At 37.8% G+C, this 20,105-nt stretch overlaps 1 long non-coding RNA gene across 4 annotated transcripts; it reads right to left on the bottom strand.

Annotated features, from left to right (window-relative positions):
- Positions 1 to 10,180: 10,180 nt before the first annotated feature.
- On the bottom strand, positions 10,181 to 19,418 carry LOC140858456 (uncharacterized). 4 transcript variants are annotated; one of them, XR_012142027.1, is made up of 4 exons: positions 18,939 to 19,418; positions 18,113 to 18,313; positions 17,913 to 18,015; positions 10,181 to 10,812 (listed from the first exon to the last, which is right to left on the bottom strand). It is a non-coding gene; the product is annotated as an uncharacterized lncRNA (long non-coding RNA). The 4 variants fall into 4 exon arrangements; XR_012142028.1 differs by having other exon boundaries at positions 10,181 to 10,789; positions 18,113 to 18,310; XR_012142029.1 differs by having other exon boundaries at positions 10,181 to 10,789; positions 18,113 to 18,271.
- Between the last annotated feature and the right edge of the window lie 687 nt (positions 19,419 to 20,105).

The raw sequence follows: 20,105 nt of genomic DNA, 5'->3' as shown, positions 1-20,105 counted from the left end.
CAACCGAGGGTCGGACATGACTCCCATCCGAATTGTTTAGAACTTCCAAAGTGGGGAAAAAGAAAGGGGACAAAACCGGACAGACTGATTGAAAACCAGCTCATCTGGATCAAGATGCCCAAAGTATTTTAATTAAAAAAAAAAAAATAGTGGGTCTAATGTCGGAACAACTATCCCAAATTTCTTATCAGAACTCCTTGGCTTCATTTGTTTTCGCATGGCACCCACTTTCAAATAGAAGCCAAGGATTCCATCGTTTCGATAGGGGGCGAAGGAGAGGGACGGCAAAGAAGGCGTGGAGATAAGTGGGAGAGGAGGAGACCGTGGTGGTCAAAAGATGGAGCTCTCCTCCAGCAGCAGCGCTTAGGTTCCAATCATGCGGCGACAAAACTCTCCTTCTGTAACACCTGGCACCTCTATGTCAAATTACTTCTCGATTACTACTACTTTTATTTGTTCTTCTGAGTTTGCTCACGTGCACTTCTTGTTTTCGCTTCTTCGAATGGTTAGATTTTTTTTTTTTTAATTTTTGTTTCAAATTTTCTATTTTTTTCTTTTTTAGATTTTTAAAATAAAAATTATTTATAACATCGGACTGATGTTAGCGATCCGACCACAGATGAACCAGCGGCACGGAGTCGCCTTCAGGCTTCAGCCTAATTTTCAAAAAATTGCTTGGGGCCAGACAAGACAATCGAAGCTGGATACTTCGCTTCCAGAAATAATTGCATGTGATCTCTGAACCCGCGAATCTCTCTCTCTCTCTCTCTCTGAGCAGCCAAACCCACATAAAGTATCCATAACTAGCCCCGCAGCTCGCCAACTAATTCACAGGTGACCCCTCCTCTCTCTCTCTCCAACTAATTTGCACGTGACCCCCAAACCCACCCAAACTCCATAACTATACAAGTTCCACGGTTCGCCAACTAATTGACACGTGACCGCCGTTAGCATCATGGGCTCGCCAAAAGATCCCCCCCCGTTAAAGTTGTTGAGTATTTTTTTTTCTTTTTTTTATTTTTTTAACAAACTAAAAATACTGCATGAATTTACAAATACCTCTTCTATATTTGATTATTATAATATCAACGTGACCCCCAAACCCACCCAAACTCCATAACTATACAAGTTCCACGGTTCGCCAACTAATTGACACGTGACCGCCGTTAGCATCATGGGCTCGCCAAAAGATACCCCCGTTAAAGTTGTTGAGTATATTTTTTTTTATTATTTTTTTAACAAACTAAAAATACTGCATAAATTTACGAATACCTCTTCTATATTCGATTATTATAATATCAACCATATATTTTTTAGATTGTTACAATATTGCCCATCCTTTTCTCAATTAAGATTAAGCTCGTAGCAATGCTTTCTTATCATTTGACAATAGTATAGTTCGCTAGAAGTACTGATTTATTTGTAGACATAAAAATAATTAGATGATGATAAAATTCATTCATCATAAATCTATTCCCAAATTCTAATCCTAATTCCATCCCATCCTTTAATTTTTTTTTCTCTAAAATAGCCACACAATCTCCACCGACAATCTTCTAGCCACTATCGCCGCCCTCGTTCCCCATACTGCCACCATCCTCATCCTCTCTTTCTCTCTCCTCATCATTTTTTTTTCTTCTCCTTCATCTTTTTTTTTCTCACCTTCCTCTTCCTCTAAAAAATGAAGTGAGAATAAAAAATTTGCCATCAAAAGAAGGAGAGAGAGAGAGGAATTTACTATTTATATATGTTTATAAATTTGAGAGATTAAATTTAATATTTAGGAGTGGCATTGGTTGTTGGGGACCATTTGAATGGTGCCAGATTTTGCAAAGATGATACACGAACTGTCGTTATTTGGTGTTAGAATGATAGTAAAATTTTCTAAATAAGTTAAAACTACATATCCCGCAGAAATCTTATGAAATGCTTCAAATGGATGCATATGGGCTTCCTTAGTGCTGCAGGGTGTTGGGAGGTAATGCCTCAGCTATTACAAATCAATAGAAATTGGAGTCCGACTTTATTTTATGTGGTGTACTTTGAGTACTGTTTAAGCTCTCCGTTGATGATTGGCTGGAAGATTCCGGTCTAGGTGCTCTAAAGGAGCACCAATGAGAAGATTGAAAATTAAGATTGAGGGGAGGTATCCCACTAGAGTCGGAGCTCGTCTTCGTCAATCGTTGGGCAGAATCAATTCTAGGGGTTCTGCATCGTCTTGTTCGCTCCGATCTTTACGGCCAGCATATCACTTAAAGATATGAACCTTTGACCGCTTACTTCGAAGAATGATCAAGAATCAGATGGATGATCTCTGCCTAGGATCCAAGCTGAAAAATGTCAATTAATTCCATCTGTGCAGACCTACATATAATTTTGTTGTTCAGTCACATCACCCCATTTATCAGCCATGCATGGGTCAAGCCCATGTCGCATCACCCTCCTCTCCACGATCAGCCATGTGCTGAGTAAATTTATGGCCACTGTCAAGGGTATTTAAACACCTCGCGTGGTCCTATATGATGGGATACGATCGGAATGACTCATTGTCCTCTCATCCTTGACTTTTGTCCCCCTAGAGAAGGGATCCTAACCAAAGCTATAGCACCGACCTCCGACTCGGTCATAGCTTCTCGCGCCTTAATCGATCCATACATCAGTCAGTCCCCCCCAAAGTAACATACGAATGCTAGGCATTGAGCCAAGGAAAATCCGACTATTTTCGGAGACTTTGAGTCAATCCTTACGCTTAATTAGTTTTTGAATCATACGTTATTACAACTTATCGTACATCGGGAGGCTAATCTTTTTTCGGGCCTGTATGGCAGGCTAAACCGACCCTAAAATCACGTCGAGCTCCGCTTGTCCGACCTCTTACTGACTTCGGATGGTCTGCTCTAGAGGATCTTCTAGCCTTCTTCCTGGCCACCGACCTCTACCGCAGTCAACCAATGGGTAGGCTGATCCGGACGGACCGACCAATCCCCTCGATCAATATCATCCGACGATGAGGACATTCGTAAGTTTTTGGACTTCGGCATACTGGACAACGACCGTCTATCTAAAATATGAGTCAAGACATGCCAATTATGATTTTTGTTTGCATAAGTCAAATCAGGGTACATCCTTACATGCCATTATCCCACTTGCGATCTACGTGTTGGATAGACTCACATCACCTGACCTTCCTTGATTGACTACATGCCGCACAGCTCTGCGTGATGGGATAGTCGGAGTGACTTTAGTTTCTCCCATTAATGGAAGAGCAGAGAGGGCTCTCGGGGAATGCATGAATAGTGAGCCATCTGGACATCGACTTCGAGATCAGGGGAAGTTCAATTTTGATGTTATCTTTGAAGATTCTGAGCCGATCCTTACTCCTAATCGGACCTTAGGTCCTTCACTAATCATAACCTATCACTCTGGAGAAGATGGCTCTTGTCATACTGACCCTCCGAATAGGATCTCCTAAAAAGCCCTCCAGTATCCACACTCCTACCCATAGACAGATTAGGACCAACTGGCCGACCCCCCTCCTGACCGGTGCTCTTCGTCTAATAGTCAGGACTTCTGTTAGCCTCCAGACTTCGATATCAAAGGAGGGATCGGACATCGAACAACAGAACATGCCCAAGGATTAATTATGATTCTTATCCAAACATGTCAAGTCAGAACACATTACCGCCATTTCACTTGCCACCCACGCACCTATTAAGCCCGTGCCACATCACCTTCCTTGCCAGCTGTGCACCAGCAAAAGGTTCACTTACCATCTGATATGATCCATACGGTCCATCACATCATCAATCCCCCTATAAGCAAAGGTAAAGAGGAGACCCCCAGGTACACACGCGTGTACCCACTATACTTGTGCCCTCTTGTGAATTTCTCTCCTTCTCCTCTATTGCACCAGATTCCTAACTTGATCATCGGAGGGTCCTCATCGGAGTCAATTCTGGTCAGGACTTATTTTGCAGGAATGCCGCTCCGATGGTCTTCAGTCTACTCCAACCATATCCGTATGCAGTCGAAAATCTTTCACAATACTTAGTATCATGGAACCACTCTTGAAAGTTTATAGCCCATCTTTATCCAGTACAAAGCACTTAGGCCAAACGTCTAATTAGACAAGGGCATTGGGCCATGCCTGGTCCGGCCCGACCCAGGCACTCGCATGGCCTGTTACTAAACGGGACGTGTCAGGCACGGCATGATTAGCACCAGGCCTCAATCCAACACGGCCCTAGGCTTGGTTGGTGGCGGACCGTGCCTGGCACGGCCCGTTGGTCTGCGGGCCTTTTTTTTTAAAAAAAAAATTATAAATGGGCCATGTCTGGCACGGCTCGTTTGTGCCCATTACAAGCCATGCCAGGCACGGCCCATTTGAGGCCATTACAGGTCAGGCCTGGCCCGGCTCGGCCTAGGCCCATTTCAGCCCATAACGAGCAAAAATGGTCAAAAACAGCTATTTTTTATTTTTTTACCCCTCCCAACAACCATAAAACAGCTATTTTGAGAGGTATTTTGAAAAAAAAATTATGAATTTCTATAAATAGCTCCTTCCTCTCCCATTCTTACCACACCAAATTGACTCTTCTCCCATCCCTGCTACTACTATTTCTCTTCTAACAATATTGCAAGTGTTCTAGTAATTTAATTTTTAGTTTGTATTTAGCCAATGTTCAAGTACTACACTAGAGGAGGTCCTTATTGAGGAGCACAAGAGGAGGTCCTTATCGATAGCACAAGAGCAAGCTCACAAATCTCGACGCTATCTCTATTCAATTCCTCCACCTCTACTCAATTCCTCCACCTCCAATTAGTTTTTATTTTTTAATTCATAAATTTAGAAATGGTATCTTATGATGAGAGCCATTTTGGTATTCTCCCTATTTTCGAGGGAGAGAAAACTAATTCCGTTGCTCTTACTCTCTCTGAAACTACTCAAGATCAAACCTCTTCCTATAAGAGGACTAGTACAGTTTGAGAGGATTTTGAAAGAGTTTTTGTTGACAAAATCTGAAAAGTAAAATATAAAAAATATGCTAAATTTTATAGTTGTATCAGTAGCAGAGGAACAGGTCATTTGAGGAGATATCAAGAGAGTCATAGGATGAGTGACTCTCATCTCCAAAGTACCCTCAATGTACAAAGAGATTTTTAGTAGGTAATTTTGTATATAATCACAAAAATTAAATAAAAGCACTAGTTAAATCGATAGTTAAGGATGAACTGTCTTTTAGCTTATGCAAGTCTTTTAATTTTGAAGAATATGTTCAATTAATCCTACAGTCTGCTTACAAAAGAATTAATATGTATACTTTTAGAAGGATAGCTATGAAAATTTTTTTAGCAATGAAATAAAATTTAATTGAAACTCTCTATATCTTAATTCAAAAGTTTCATTAACTTCTGATATTTGATCAGCATCGATAGGTAGTAATTATTTTATTTCTATTACTGCTCATTATATTGATAATAACCAAAATTTAAATAAATATAATTTTATTTTTCGTACTTTTAATTTTTCACATTTTGAATAATAAATTTCAAATATTATTTACCAAATGGCATGTTAATTTAGAATTAATGATAAAATTATATCTATTACTTTTGACAATGCATCTAATAATAATTCTGTTGTTATATTATTGAAAGACTTATTGCATCCCATTTTAAATGGTCAATTGTTGCATATTAAATGTATATGTCATATCTTAAATCTTTTTATATAAGTTGGCATGGGCATGGCCCAAGATGTAATTTTAAAAATTAGAAATACAGTTTCTTTTATTCATGCTTCAAGAGCAAGACTTCAAGAATTTAAGCAACTGTGTGTAGATCATGGTAAATATTTTAAAAAATTTAAACTTGATGTAATGACTCATTAGAATTCAATATATACCATGATACATGATGCATATCCATATAGACACTTATTAAGTGCATGTATTAATGATCGTGATTAGGTTTTGTATTGACTGAAATTGATTGGACTAAAGGTAAAATTTTGAAAGATTTTTTGGTTACTTTTTATAATGCTACTAACGTTATTTCTGGTATTTATTATCCAACTTCATGTTCATTTTTACAACAATTGATATTAGTAGAAAATTTGTAGAATATGGATTTGATGATATTTTAAAACCTATTATTGAACAAATGGAATCTAAATGGAATGAATATTGGAACAAGGTATATCCTATGCATAATTAAGCTGCCGTATTTGATTCACGAGGTAAATTGAGTGGTGTGCTAATTTTACTTGATGCATATTATGAAAACATGATACTGGATCCTAAACCCACTAAAGTTGAGGTAACAAAACTTTTTTATGATATTTATGTATTATATAATGAAAAAAAATTATAGATCTAGATTACCAGCACAAAGCTCTATCACTTTTTTTAGTAGTTCTCGTTCATCATCTGTTTTTAGTTTTATTATAAATAGGAGATAGACACATACTTCAAGTTCATCTACATCTTCTTCATCTGTTTTAAGTAGTGAACTAGAATTTTATTTACGAAATGATCTTCATTCTGCATATGATGAAAATCAAATAGATAATCTAGATGTGTTAGCTTGGTAGAGAAGTGTTAAAAATTAATATCTTATTTTATCGTTCATTGCACGTAATATTTTAGCTGTGCCGATATCTACAATATCATCGAAATTTGCTTTTATTGTAGGTCGGCGTATTCTTGACGAAAAGAGAAATCGGATGACCAGTGAGATGGTGGAGATGCTGCTCTATTTCAAAGATTGGTTGAATAAGGATGCGAGGCTTCAAGATAAAAGTGGACATTCTACTATATCCTCTGATGAAGGCGACACAAATGAGACCGATAATTAGTAGGATTTTTATCAAGCTAGCACAGAAGAACAGGAAGCAGAGAGAGGGTCTTGAAGGATTTCAGTAAGAGCAGAGACAAGCTGGTATAATTTTATCTATTTTTTATTAATTATATTAATTTTTTTAATTATTAAGATGAGTCATCTCTATAATTTTATTTCTTTTCTCTCCCTCCTCATTATACTCTAGAGATCAAGTCTAGCCCCCCTCCCTTCCTATACCGTTTTGATATCTATTAATAAACTGATAGCGGTCCATGCCAAACCTCCCAAAATAAGGTGACTTTATATTTAAATCCCTAGACCCCAATCTTTTTTTTAAATTTATTTATGCATATTTTTTAAAAAAAATTAAAAAATCCTAAACGAATCGTGCTAAACGTGCCGTGCCTTGGCACGGCCCATTTCAAGAGAGCCGGGTTGCCACACGAGCCTACTTTGCCTGGCCCATGGATCGTACCGACCCATGGATTGTACCGACCCAAGTCCTTATAGGTCGTGTTGGACCTGAGCTGTGGGCCAAGAAACTCAAACCCAGCCTGAGCCCCCTCTTATGTGCCATGCCAAGCACGATATGGCACTATAGTTGATGGCCCGTGCCTGACACGGCTTGTCTCGTGCCCGACCTATTGTTCGGCCTGTTGCCCATCTCTACGTCCAATCCCTTGGAGGGCCTTCTTTATCTGGTGGCAATCAAGAGATACACAAGTGTCTATTGCTCCTGCAACTCATCAGTCACTACCATCGTGTCTGCATTTAACCCATTCACACAGCGGACATACATATAGAATCTCATGTCATGGGCATGTGACCCTTTAACTAATCAAAGGTTAGTTACTCGGGGGAAGGACTAGGTTTTTTGTGTTTTATATATATATATATATATTTTGTAGCATAATTTTAGGACTACTTTTTGATGGCAAATTTTTTTGTTAATGCCATGTTAGAGTTTCTCGACTGTCTATGAGGCCGATAAAATATGATCCAATCCATCAACTAATCTGATCTATATTCGATCCGTCATAAATAGATTTAGATTTAGGTTAAATGGATTCAAATCATAAACAAATCGACCCATTTAATCCATTTAATATTTGAATTGGATTTAGATTTCAGATATTGGACCTATTTAATCTATTTAATATTCAGTTCGGATTTAAATCACATAACCTATTTAACATCTGTTAACATGTTTAAAACATGTTTAACCTATTTTTGACCCGTTTAACCCATTAAAAATCTTTTTAATCCATTTAACTCATTTAACCTAACTTGATCTGTTTAATAGATAGCTTAAACATGTTAGATCAGATTATCTATTTAATAAACAAATCGGATTCAAATTGATGATTTTTTTGATCTAATCTATATCCGCCCCGACCCAACCCAATTGCCAGTCCTTTGTCTATCCTTATGTCTCTGTATATTACAACGTTCCCTCTTAAAAATAAGGAACAAAAAATTAAATTGTGATGCCTAAATATCACAAAAATAAGGTGAAATTTTTGCCATCACAAAGAATGCAGAACAAAAAAATGACAAAAAAAGATAGGGAGAAGCGAGGTAGGGGTGCAGCTAAAGGGATAGAAGTAGCAACAGCAGCAGCCATGGGGTTGCTAGCAAAGACTATGTGGCCATCCTATGGAGGATAGATAGAGAGAGGGGTGCAAATGGGTCGGATCAAACTAGCTAATGAGTGATCTTGATCCGATCCGATTTTTTGATGGAGTTTTAATGTTGGACCCAAGCCAATCCAATAGAAAATCAGATCGGATCAAACTGGATCCATTACCAAAATTTTCGACCTAATGGATCATTCTGTCAAGCCAAATTCATGTATTATCCAGCCCCAATCTGAAAAATTCAAATCTAAATTGGATCCAGATTAGATCCGAATCAAACATAACCGTATTTTTATTACCACATAGTTCACTGTTATTTATCATACAAAATAGAAAATAAAAATATTGCTTTCCAAATAAATTAGGATATAAAAAAATTAAAATATAATTTTATATTAAAGATATTACTCATATAAATCTTAATTCACAACTTAAAAGCTCAAATATATTTGGATCCTAATAGTAAACCTGGTTTAGATCAGGCCATAGAATTAAAGATCCAAAATTGACATAGAAATCAAATGAATCGGATCAAGTCGGATTGGGTTGAGTCCATATTCAATAGACCCAAATCCAATCCGAAAAAAGAACAGTCCAATTTTAGAACCCGATCTAACCCCATGGGTCTTTCAAAATGGATAGGATCAGATCTAAATGGGTCAGGTCACAAATCAACCCATCCAATTTGCATCCCTAGTTAGAGAAGGGGATGGGACTAGGATCACAGAGATGGATTTTATTTATGAGAGTGATGATGACAATGGATCCATTCATCGTTAAATTACCTCTATATCAGCAAACAAGTTACATTTTTAGTGAATTACATCCACATCACCTAACAAGCACCACCGACAAGCTCTAACCCTAATTAAAACTCAAAAAAAAAAAAAAATAGAAACACCCCTTAATATTTGACCTTTTTACACTTAACCTACCCTCACAGAACATCATCAAATTTTCGCCGAATCATTTGATGAAGGCATCATCAAATTTTCGCCGAAACATTTGATGAAGGCATGACTACTACCAGCCAACGCTATTACGATCTATGTTTCCATCTCTTCCATCGATTTATGCTCTCATTTTTACTTCTTATACTCTTCTTTCCCTCTATTTTATTTTGCACCAAAATCATAAAACTTTAAAAAAAATATCTATAATATTTTATAAGATTTAACCTATCAATTGACTCTCACATCATAATATAATCTAACCCTCACATCATAATGTAATCTAATAGAGACTGACGATTGAAATTTTTTATAATATTTATAAAATTTTGGGGACCATTTGAAATTTTTTTCATTTGAACTTTAGATATAAATGGATCAAACTTTAAGGAACATCCCTATAATTTTTTTAAAATAATCCAAAAAATATAAGATCAACATTATAATAATTAAATATTAAAACTATTTATAAATTTATATAAAAATTAGTTTTTAATCTTTTTTATTAAAAAAAAAAGTCACAAGATCTTTGCGTTTTCCATCTGCATCAAGATAAAACATTCTGGCAGCTAGCTGATGGCTCGTCGCGGTTTCCAGCGGAACTCCCAACACGCACTTAGCGCCGACTCAAACGCAACCTTCTTCTTTTCTTTCCCGCTATTTTTTTTATTAAACTAATTAGACACAATCTTTTTTTTTGGGGGGGGGGGGGGGGGGGGGTGGCGGGGGTGGGTTAACAGTGGAGCCATAGACTGTATTAAGAATCTAAGGAAAGTGCACCAGAGAGTAGCTAATTACACATTATTAGTAACAAAAAGTCCAAAACTTCCTGCAATCAAACACAAGCAGGAGCAAGAACAAATAGAAGAAGAGGAGAAAAAAAGGTCCTATGAACAGACAGAACAAAGATATAAAGATGAAGTTACAAGAACCATCAAAAACACCAAGTCACTAAGTGATAATGCAGCAGCTGGTAGTTGTTGATAATAGCTCTGAAGAATATAACTTGATAATCCAAAGTAGGTCGTATAGACTTCCAAGTTGAATATAGATGTGAGAGTAGTGGCGGAAGTAAACAATGAAGCCAGTGCTTTGTAGCTTTTGATTTGAAGCCAACAATGATAGATTCTGAGCTGCATCTGAATGGATAAATTGAGAAACATCCCCATAGCAGAATTCAAGTGTAAACCATTGTCCAGACCTCCTATGATTACCTGAGGAGGTAGCACTGTGTGGTGAACAAATCTCAGGTGCACAAAGTTGAATATAAAATAGCCGGATCTAATGGCTGAAGTACCGAGAAGGAAGGCAGTACTGTGAAACTTCAACGAGATACAGGGCCTTAATAGACCATGAGCTACCCTGTTTAATAAGATATAAAGCATCTTGGACAAAAGATTTCAGTGTAAGAATAAGAGACTGTGAAAAGCATGCACTAGGAAATAAACAATAGTGCTTGGAAACACATCGATACGAGGAAGGAATAACCAGAGAAAGCACCACACTTGTGTAAAGATGACTTAAATAAAGTCCTGCAAATCTGACTATATGAAAAGTAGGCCCGAAATTCTATGAGTTAAAAAAAGTGCCACTAATAATAAGCTCGAGAAAATATGGTAGGGGGCAAGGCTCTGATACACTGCAACACAATCTTCTTAATATATGACTTTTTCTACTGATTTTTTTTTGCAAATATTGGAGGTTGTTGTTATCATCCGAACACATTGGAGACTGAATTGACATATTAATTTTTAAGTAAACAAGAAATGTTTCAGTGCTGGCAGGTTGCTGATATCCCCGATATTGGACTCCCTGCAGAGCTGTTACTTATCATTGTAACCAAAGTAATCGACCAATACCATTATTTGCCATTGTAAAGTAACATTTTCCTGATTCAACTGTAGTTCTGTATAATCTTCCATTGGATATCATAAACAATTACATAGAAAAACAATGGATTATCACAGCTCATATATTTAAACATTATTTGGTATGCATATAAAAATTTGAATCAGGAAAATATATTTTATTACATAAACAGGGAACACGTCAAATAATACCCGAGGCTGTAATAGATCCCATGCAAAAAATTTGTATTTCCTAACCCATAACAATCCCCAAACCAACACCCCCCCCCCCCACCCCACAAGAAAAAAAAGGAAGAAAGAAAAATAATAACCATAATAAATAAATAAATAATAAAATTAAAAATATTGCAGAAATATTTGTAAAGATGCCATCTTAAGTTACTTTCATTTTTGTTAGCCATACAGTTGGATGATTTTGTCCCATGACAAAAAGAGGCTTTTAGGTGCATCTGTAACTCACTTGGGACATGCACCCGGTGATAACGGCGACAAGATGTATTTATCAAACCATTTGATTTTCTCGGATGTAAACCTCATTGACCCACATCATGTACATAGATGGCCATGTCCAGAAAACTTTTTTTTAAAAAAAAAAGGCTTCTACGTATCCCGTCTCCTCCCTAACCCTCCACCACACCAACCTCCTGTTCCTCTCTCTGCCAATGGCACTGCCTTCATGACCCACCTGTTCAACACTTTTCCCTGATCCTCCGCCGCCCACTATTGGATCTTCGTCGAGCTCCACATGCTCAAGGTGAAGCTGACTCAGGTCTTCATTGTCCCTTTCCACCTGGCCCACACCTCTCATCTCTTCTCGAATGCTAGATTGGCAGGGATAACAGAGGATGGTTACGCAAGGATCATGGCGGAGGGATCGGGGAAATCTAGGAGGTTGAGTTGCTTCCACTATTCTTGTAGAGATGTGTAAACAAACGGCAACACCACCACTCATATGTTAGATTATTTTTTTATTAATGTAATTTCATTAATAGCCTATCCACTAGTCACATATGTTTATTTGTATCTTTAAAAAAAATAATGATGATACTAACATTAATATTAATATTATACCAATATTGATATAATCAGCATAGAACAAATCATAGCAATTGTCAGTTGACAAGGCCTGTAATTATGGATTCTATTTCTATCAAAATCCAACTTGATAAGATTAGACGAGTTAGCAAACGGTGGTTGATTGATTCTACTATAACTACATCTGCTCAAACATATTATCCTGCTCGGAAATGAATGTCCTACTCGTAAACAAAAAGATGAACACTGAAGGTTACTACATTTGATCGGGCAAGGGACTGATGTCTAAGTCAGACCCAATTTTTGAGAAATAATAGAAATTTAAGAAAACTATGAGTAAAGTAAGCAAAAGTAACATAGTGTAGGCGTATCTGATGGCCCTCGAGTCTGATATATATAAAGATGAGGGTGTAAGACAGTTATTCAGATAAGTCGAGCATATTATAATCACTAATTAAAGAATACCCATCTGGTTGTGCAATAACTACTAATTGTACAGGATAGGTTGTCTCATAAGTGTATGGGATTATAACTATCCCTTCAATAGATTTTAACTACCTTAAATACATTTTGAATTAGAGACATGTAACTCATTGCTGCTGATCAGTAGGTCTAGTCAGATGCTCTAATCGGTAGCTTGATCAACTGCTCTGGTTGGCACTCGACCGATCACTCTACTCAGTAACAATTAAAAGCCGACGAATCCAAGCCATATCACTTGCCTCCACTTCTAAGTCCGAGTCATTTTTTTTGGTTCAGACAAAGGAATCACATTGTCCAAGCTGAAGAAATGTAATCATATTTCATTTGCACCCATTTAATTTGGGTCAAGCTAAGAAATTTCTTAGTATTAAATGTCCGATCTCTTTATAAGGCAACACCATATTTGGCGAGATTTCCAACACACTAATTAGACTTCTTAAGTAGATTTAAAAGGGTGATTCAAAATCATTCGAAGGCAAATACCGAGCTGACACGTGGTGACAGATCAGGCTGGTAGTTGTCTGATCACTTTAATTGAAGCCATCTAGCCTTCTATTTAAGGGGAGCCATCCAACTTTGCCTCCGGCTATTTTATCTTCCCGGCTGCATGAAGTCCTCTTCTAATTATCCTATGTTAGCATAGTATTCACCTCAAGATGATTACCCCGATAATTCTTTTAAATGGCTTTGAGAACCCTAATCAACATATTAGAAATCCTGCCAATCTAGTTTCGCCTCAAGATAGCCAAACTTCTTGGCCTAACCTAATTCAAGTTGGTGCATCCTTTTGGCAATTCAACTTGGACAATGTAATTTTTTTTCTTCTCTTGAATCAAGAAAAATGACTTGGACTTAAAAGGAGAGAGGCAAGTGATGTAACCTAGATTTATCGGCTTGTAACTGCAACCGAGTAGAGTAGTCGATCGATCAGAGTAGTTGACCAAGCTGTCGACTAGAGCATTTGACTAGATTGGCCAACCAGTAGCAACGAGCCACGTGTCTCCAATTCAAAGTGCATTTAAGATAGTTACAATCCATTAAAGGAACAGTTATAACCCCACCTACTTATGAGGTATGTTATGGGATAGTTACAACTCATCCCACACATTAAGCAATTATTGTCCGACTAGATGGCTACTGCATGACTAACAATTACAATGCGCATAATTTTTTTGAATAACCATCCTACACCCCCATCTTTATACATATCAGATCTAAAGAATCTCTAGATGCACTTATGCTACGCTATTCTTTCTTACTCTACTCATAGCTTTCTCAAATCTCTATGTTTCCCCAACGGATTGGCCTGACTTAAGGATCGAAAAGTCCCCCGCCAGATCAAATCCAGCAACCTTTGATATTCACTTTCTTGTTTACAGGTTGGACATTCAACTCCGAGCAGGATAGTTCGTCTGAGCATAATCGATTGTCCACCATTCGCCAGCTCATCCAATCCTATCAAGCTAGATTTTGGTAGCTATAGATGTTATGATCCATGAGTAACCTTCCATCATCCCTAAGCATGCAAACGAGTCGAGCTGCTTGCGAACTACTCGAGCTCGACTCAAGTCCAAGCTCAACTCGGCTTGATTATTATCGAGCTCGAGTAGCAGGATATTTTGCTCAAAAACTCACAAACTATTCCAGTTTATACACGTTTTTAATAATATTATTTATATTTAGAGCATATATATTATTACTATATTAAGGCTCGAATTCGAGTTCGAGAGTCGAGTCAATCCGATCTCAAGTTTTATCTTTTTTTATTGAGCCAAGCTTAAGCTTGGAATATTAAGACGTGATTGATCTCGAGTCGAGTTTCAAGCTTGAGTATTTTTAATCGAATCGAGCTCGAGCTTCTAGCAATCCGACTAAGTTTAGCTTAATTGCACCCTTAATCATCCTTACCAATCTAATGATCGAGAAGATATGGGAGGCGAAGGGCACAATAGTAATGAAGACCTAGGTTATCTTCATGTTGAGTGTATAGAACTCGACAACTATCCAATTGCCAACAGCAAAAAGTGGATGGAAGATCCAACGGGCCATAGAGGCACTGACGATGTCGAGGGTGCCCAACAAGTGATGTATGATGGTGGTGCCATTAGAAGAGAAAGGAATGAGGCCAGAGGAAAGGGGAGAGGGTGGTTATCGAGGAGAGAGGGTGTGTAGAAGATTTTTCTAAAAAAATTTAGTTCTAGGACATGCATCTTGAAATCACTGCATTGTGCAAAAACTGCCCCATTTTACGGAAGGCAAATTGTCACTTGACCATATAGTTGATAAGATGCCATTTTGGTGAAAATAATATTTTTATAAATTGGTTAAAAAATATCTCCTATAGTTTGCATGAATATGCAAATATCCTCCTACATATGTAATTGATGTAATATCAATGCTATATTTTTTGGATTGTTGCAATATTGTGCACCCTTCTTCCAATTGGGGTCAGAACTTGCCAATGGTGCCTATATAGCAAGTGATCTAGAGTGGTCTGAAATGGATCTTTTCTTTTATTTTTCAAATAGAAATTTGGAACCCTAGTGATGATGTCGTGGGTGTTGACTATTCTCAACATCTTGACCTTGCACACCCTTTCGACCTAGCACGCATCTACATGAAACCCCAATTTCCAACACAAGGCTTGCCAAAGGAGACCACAATGATGGGCAGCTCATCTCCATCTACATGCTCTTCATTGTCCTCATGATCTCCTTCCTCTCTCCATTACTATCCCCTGCTGCCCAATGCCCATCAACTACCGCCACCCTCATCTCCTCAAGTCCTCCAACTCCCCCACCCAAAAGCTCGAGGCTGCCCTCCTCAACACACTTCTCTGCCTTCTTCATCCAATCCTCCATGGGCTGCCCCATCGTCCGCTCCCTCCACCATCTTTCCCCATCGATCAACACTCCCACCTGCCTCCTCTTCTACAATATCATTGCTATCCTCTCCCCCACAATCCCTTCTACTTCCTCATCGACCTTGGCTCCTTCCAGACAATGACCTCCCAAGATAAGACACTGAAACTGATGTCTATGGTTGGCAATTGATGAGGGCAAGGATTACTCTACCATCAAGTTTTAGCTTCGAGAGGAACTCCTCTAAATCCCTCATCTCCCGCTTAAACCCTTCGGCGGACAGGGAGGCTATTGACAGGCTCAACCATCTTACCACTAGCTAGTGGGTGTCCAAATCCTTCAGGATGTTTGACTTGGATGCTCCGCCAGCATCAAAATCACAATTAAAGGACGTTGCATTCACCCCAAGATCAATGATGCTCATGTTCTCAACAACAGCATGATTGCTCTTCAACAACAATGTCTTTCTTTTCTTTCCCTCTTCATAAAAATATAACATTTTCATTATCCTCAAACCTACAAAGGCCTCCAGTCACCGTGCCTCATAAGTAGTGCAAAAGCTCCAGCATAGCTGAACTGTACAGACTAGAAAGCACTATTGCTTTTGATTGTGGATTTGCTCGTCAGCCTCATCTTTATGGAATGCGAGATGTCAGCTCATCCTCTTTTTATTTTTCTTTATTAGCTATCAAATCTCTCAGAATAAACCTTTTTTTTTTCAATTCAATGGCTGAAGGATGAGTTCTTCCTTGAGTTGTCTTTGACCGACCAACTAGAAAGCTCAGCTCCATCTAGACACCACTCGCTCTCGTTACCCAACTCCTCAATTCAAGTTTGGAACATGATTGAACCTTATATCATCTACCTCTATCTCATATGAGAAATCGAATTCAAGGTGATCAAAACTAGCCAACAGACTCAATTGGCAAGTGTGAAGCTGTGGATGTAGTCTTAAAAGAAAGGAATAAGCACGTTATTGAAAGAAGCAGCCAATTCACACTATCTATAGCCTCGCTCTTCTCCTCTGTTTTGTAAGTGAATGAAAGGCTAGCATGAGCTAGAGTTCAACGATCCATTTTTCTATCTTGATAGCTATAAAGTCGCACTCGGATAAGCAGTTTTAGCTTCTACACATACTTTTGACAATGCATCTGCACTCTAGCCTTAAAACATCCTAAAAGAAGGCAATCACCTCTCTAGAGCCTTCAAGGCTAGGAAATGATTCTGATTTTGGCCAACCAGCAGAAAGATGAGCAAAAGCAACTTCCAAGTTAGTAGGTACTAGCCAGATAGCTTGACCTCATGTAGGAATAGACAATGCCTTTCTTGACTGGAGAGGTTCTTTTTGAAGGAGAAACTATGTGCTTTTTGAAAATGGTTGGGAAAAATCATGAAATTTAATGAGAGAGAGAGAGATTTAAAGAATGCCATTTTCCCCCACTTTCTTTTCCTACTCCATTCTCATAGATGCGCACTCTCTCTCTCTCTCTCTCCCTCCCCCTACTTGTTTTTATCATTTGCTACCCTTTTGTCTTTTCAATTATATAAAAATTATTAGTAGACTCTGAAATAAGCATTAAAAGATGAACTGAATGGATCATTTAGTAATTCTTTTCTTGTGAAATTATAAGGTATGGTTCACCATTGAATAGGTCCCATAGCCTCTATTCGGGGGGGGGCGGTGTGGATACTATCCAGTCATGCTTGTACAGATAAATATATGAGAATCATAAAAGCACCACTCAACTCAGGCCAAACTTGTGCTTCTGTACCTATATCTTTATATAAGATTGTTAAGAGAAGATGTTGAGTTCATACAGAATATACGACTCAACTAAGCCTTAATCCTAAGTTGGTTGGGGTCAACTACATGAATCCTTTTCCACCATTCCACTCATTTTAGGGCCATACTTTCTCAGAGATGTTGAGATGCCAGATCCCTCCTTACTACTTCATCCCATGTGATTTTCAGTACACTTCTACCCTCTTTCCCGCTATATATATCAAATCCCGCATTTATACTAGTGTATCCCTCAGCCTATGTTGTATTTATCCTGACCATCTAAGTCATCCTTCTTTCAATTTATCCCTATTTGGTGCTAACTCTACCGTTTTAGTAGTAATGCCCAAACATTTATTGACTAAACAATAATGTTGTTATGTAGACAGTAAGAAAGTGGCCAGACAAAAGATAATTGAAAAACAAGTGGATAAGCATGCAGCTGCAGGATCGCAAACCTGTTTTGCCTCTTGTGTGATGAGTGTTTATTTGCTGACATAGTAAATGAGCCTTGAGAAGGAATGAATCCATCACTTTGTGCTGGGCATCTCAAAGATGGCACTGCAAGTGAAATGCCAATTACATTAGTTAGTATATAAAACCAAACAAAACAAGAAAAGACTGCACAACCATCTATTTCAACAAGTCCTGATTGAACCTGAAAGCAAGCTAGCCAATGAATCATAATATTTAACACCTCTGCAGTGACTATCCTGCTCGATAAACTTGTATCTTTTCTCTTTTGAATTCTTTCTGCTTCATGCTGAGGTTCTTGCTCCTGCATCTTTATTCGTGCTTCTATAACCCAATGTTCTTCCTGCATAATCCCAGTAAACCACAGCAACGAGAGTCCCATCTCCTTACCATCATAAACAACAACAGTAAAACACTTATTCTTCCGATTAATAAAGATATTCACTGATGAACACGACAGACAGGATCTTGCAATATTCATTGGTGAACATGACAGACAGGATCTTATAAGTAATTAGAAACCAATTATCGATAAACAACAACTACAGCTCCTAGCAGAAAAATAAATTAACCAACAATCATGCCAAACTTGCAACTTGTTCCAAGCCCTTTTCCACCTTTGACCTCACACCTCAATAGTCCATGGCGTAGTTTGACGTTTCGCAAAAGGGACACCTAATTGTGTGAAGAAATAAAGCTCTGTTTCTTTTTAACAAAAGAGCATATCCAAATTCAACAGAGCCAAATAACCAAAAAGGATACTTTGTCTGGCAAGTAGAATGAGGTGACGAAAATGATCCATAAGATAATTTACTGCTTCCATGCCTAATTACAATACCTGTGCATATGGCTTTCTTGCAACACCTTCAGCGATTTAGACTCGGATAATACTAAAAAATAAATTCAAATTTTTCTTTTTTTTATCAAGTCTTGATTATTAATAACAAGAATCGCATCATGAATAAAAGATTAAGCATTGGATAACAGAAACGGATGAATAGAGATCTGACCGGAAAGCAGATGAGACACTCCTCAAGATCGAGACTACTCTATTCATCCCCAGGGTAGCAAGGCGTCAGATTGGAGTCGAGAATGAGCTTCAAGGGCTTTTCGTGATCGACGTCCCGAGTAGCTTCAAGGGCTTCTCGGGATTCCTCCCAATCTTATTCCCCATCACAAAAGAGAACAAGAACCCCTTCGCAACCTCCCTCACTCCTGGAACTCCCAAGCCAGCATCTCCATTCCGCGGCCCAACACCCCCCCCCCACCCCCCGCAACCAACAAACTCCTCGGATCAAACCCAAACCCAAAGGCTTCACTGAGATTGGAAACCAGATTGAGTACCTTGTCGTTGCCGAAGAAGCAGAGGAGAGACCGGCGGGGAACGGAGGACCATTGGCGGCGATCGATGATCCTCTTATGCGATTCAGAAGCTCGCTCGCTCTCCAACCTATCTATTCCATTAGTTTTATCTTCTGAGGGGTTTAAGCTTGCTCGTGTTGTTTCTTGGTTTGTATACGCGAACTCGTGCGGTTGTGTGATGGTTTGTTTTTTTATATATATATATATATATTCTGAAGAAGGTTTTGGTTGTATTTTTTGATTGATCTTCTGCTATCCCAACCATTGGGTCCTATGCTCGCAAAGTATTCGGCTGCCAACCAGGGCTGAGCATGGAGCGAATTCAATTAGGTTGGAAAAAAAAAAAATTATTCAATTAAATTTAATTAATTAAAAAAAAATTAATTTACTATCGATTATTTATCATATATAAATTATTTAAAATTAAAATAAATAATTTGTAGCGGATTTGGATATATTGTATCAGTTTAGACTTCAATATTAATCTAATATTAATTTTAAGTTCAATATTGACCCATTTAAATTATTTTTTTTATCAATTTAATATAAAAATATCTAAATTTTATAAATTATAAATTATAAATTTATTTTTGAATCGATATAAAATAAAAAAAAATACTCATCTGAAAGTAACTATCTGAAAGCTTTTATTTTAAAATTATCTCAAATTAATATTCTTCTATTAATAATTTAATATTAATATTTTTATGAATCCAAATGGACGAGGGAATATTTTTTAGAATGAAGTATTAAAATCTAAACAACATTGTCTCAAAATGAAAGTAAATTTGTGAAATACTATATCAGTTGGATTC

Source organism: Elaeis guineensis, chromosome 6 (assembly GCF_000442705.2).
Source record: "Elaeis guineensis isolate ETL-2024a chromosome 6, EG11, whole genome shotgun sequence".
NCBI lineage: Eukaryota > Viridiplantae > Streptophyta > Magnoliopsida > Arecales > Arecaceae > Elaeis > Elaeis guineensis.
This window is presented reverse-complemented; position numbering and strand designations above follow the sequence as displayed.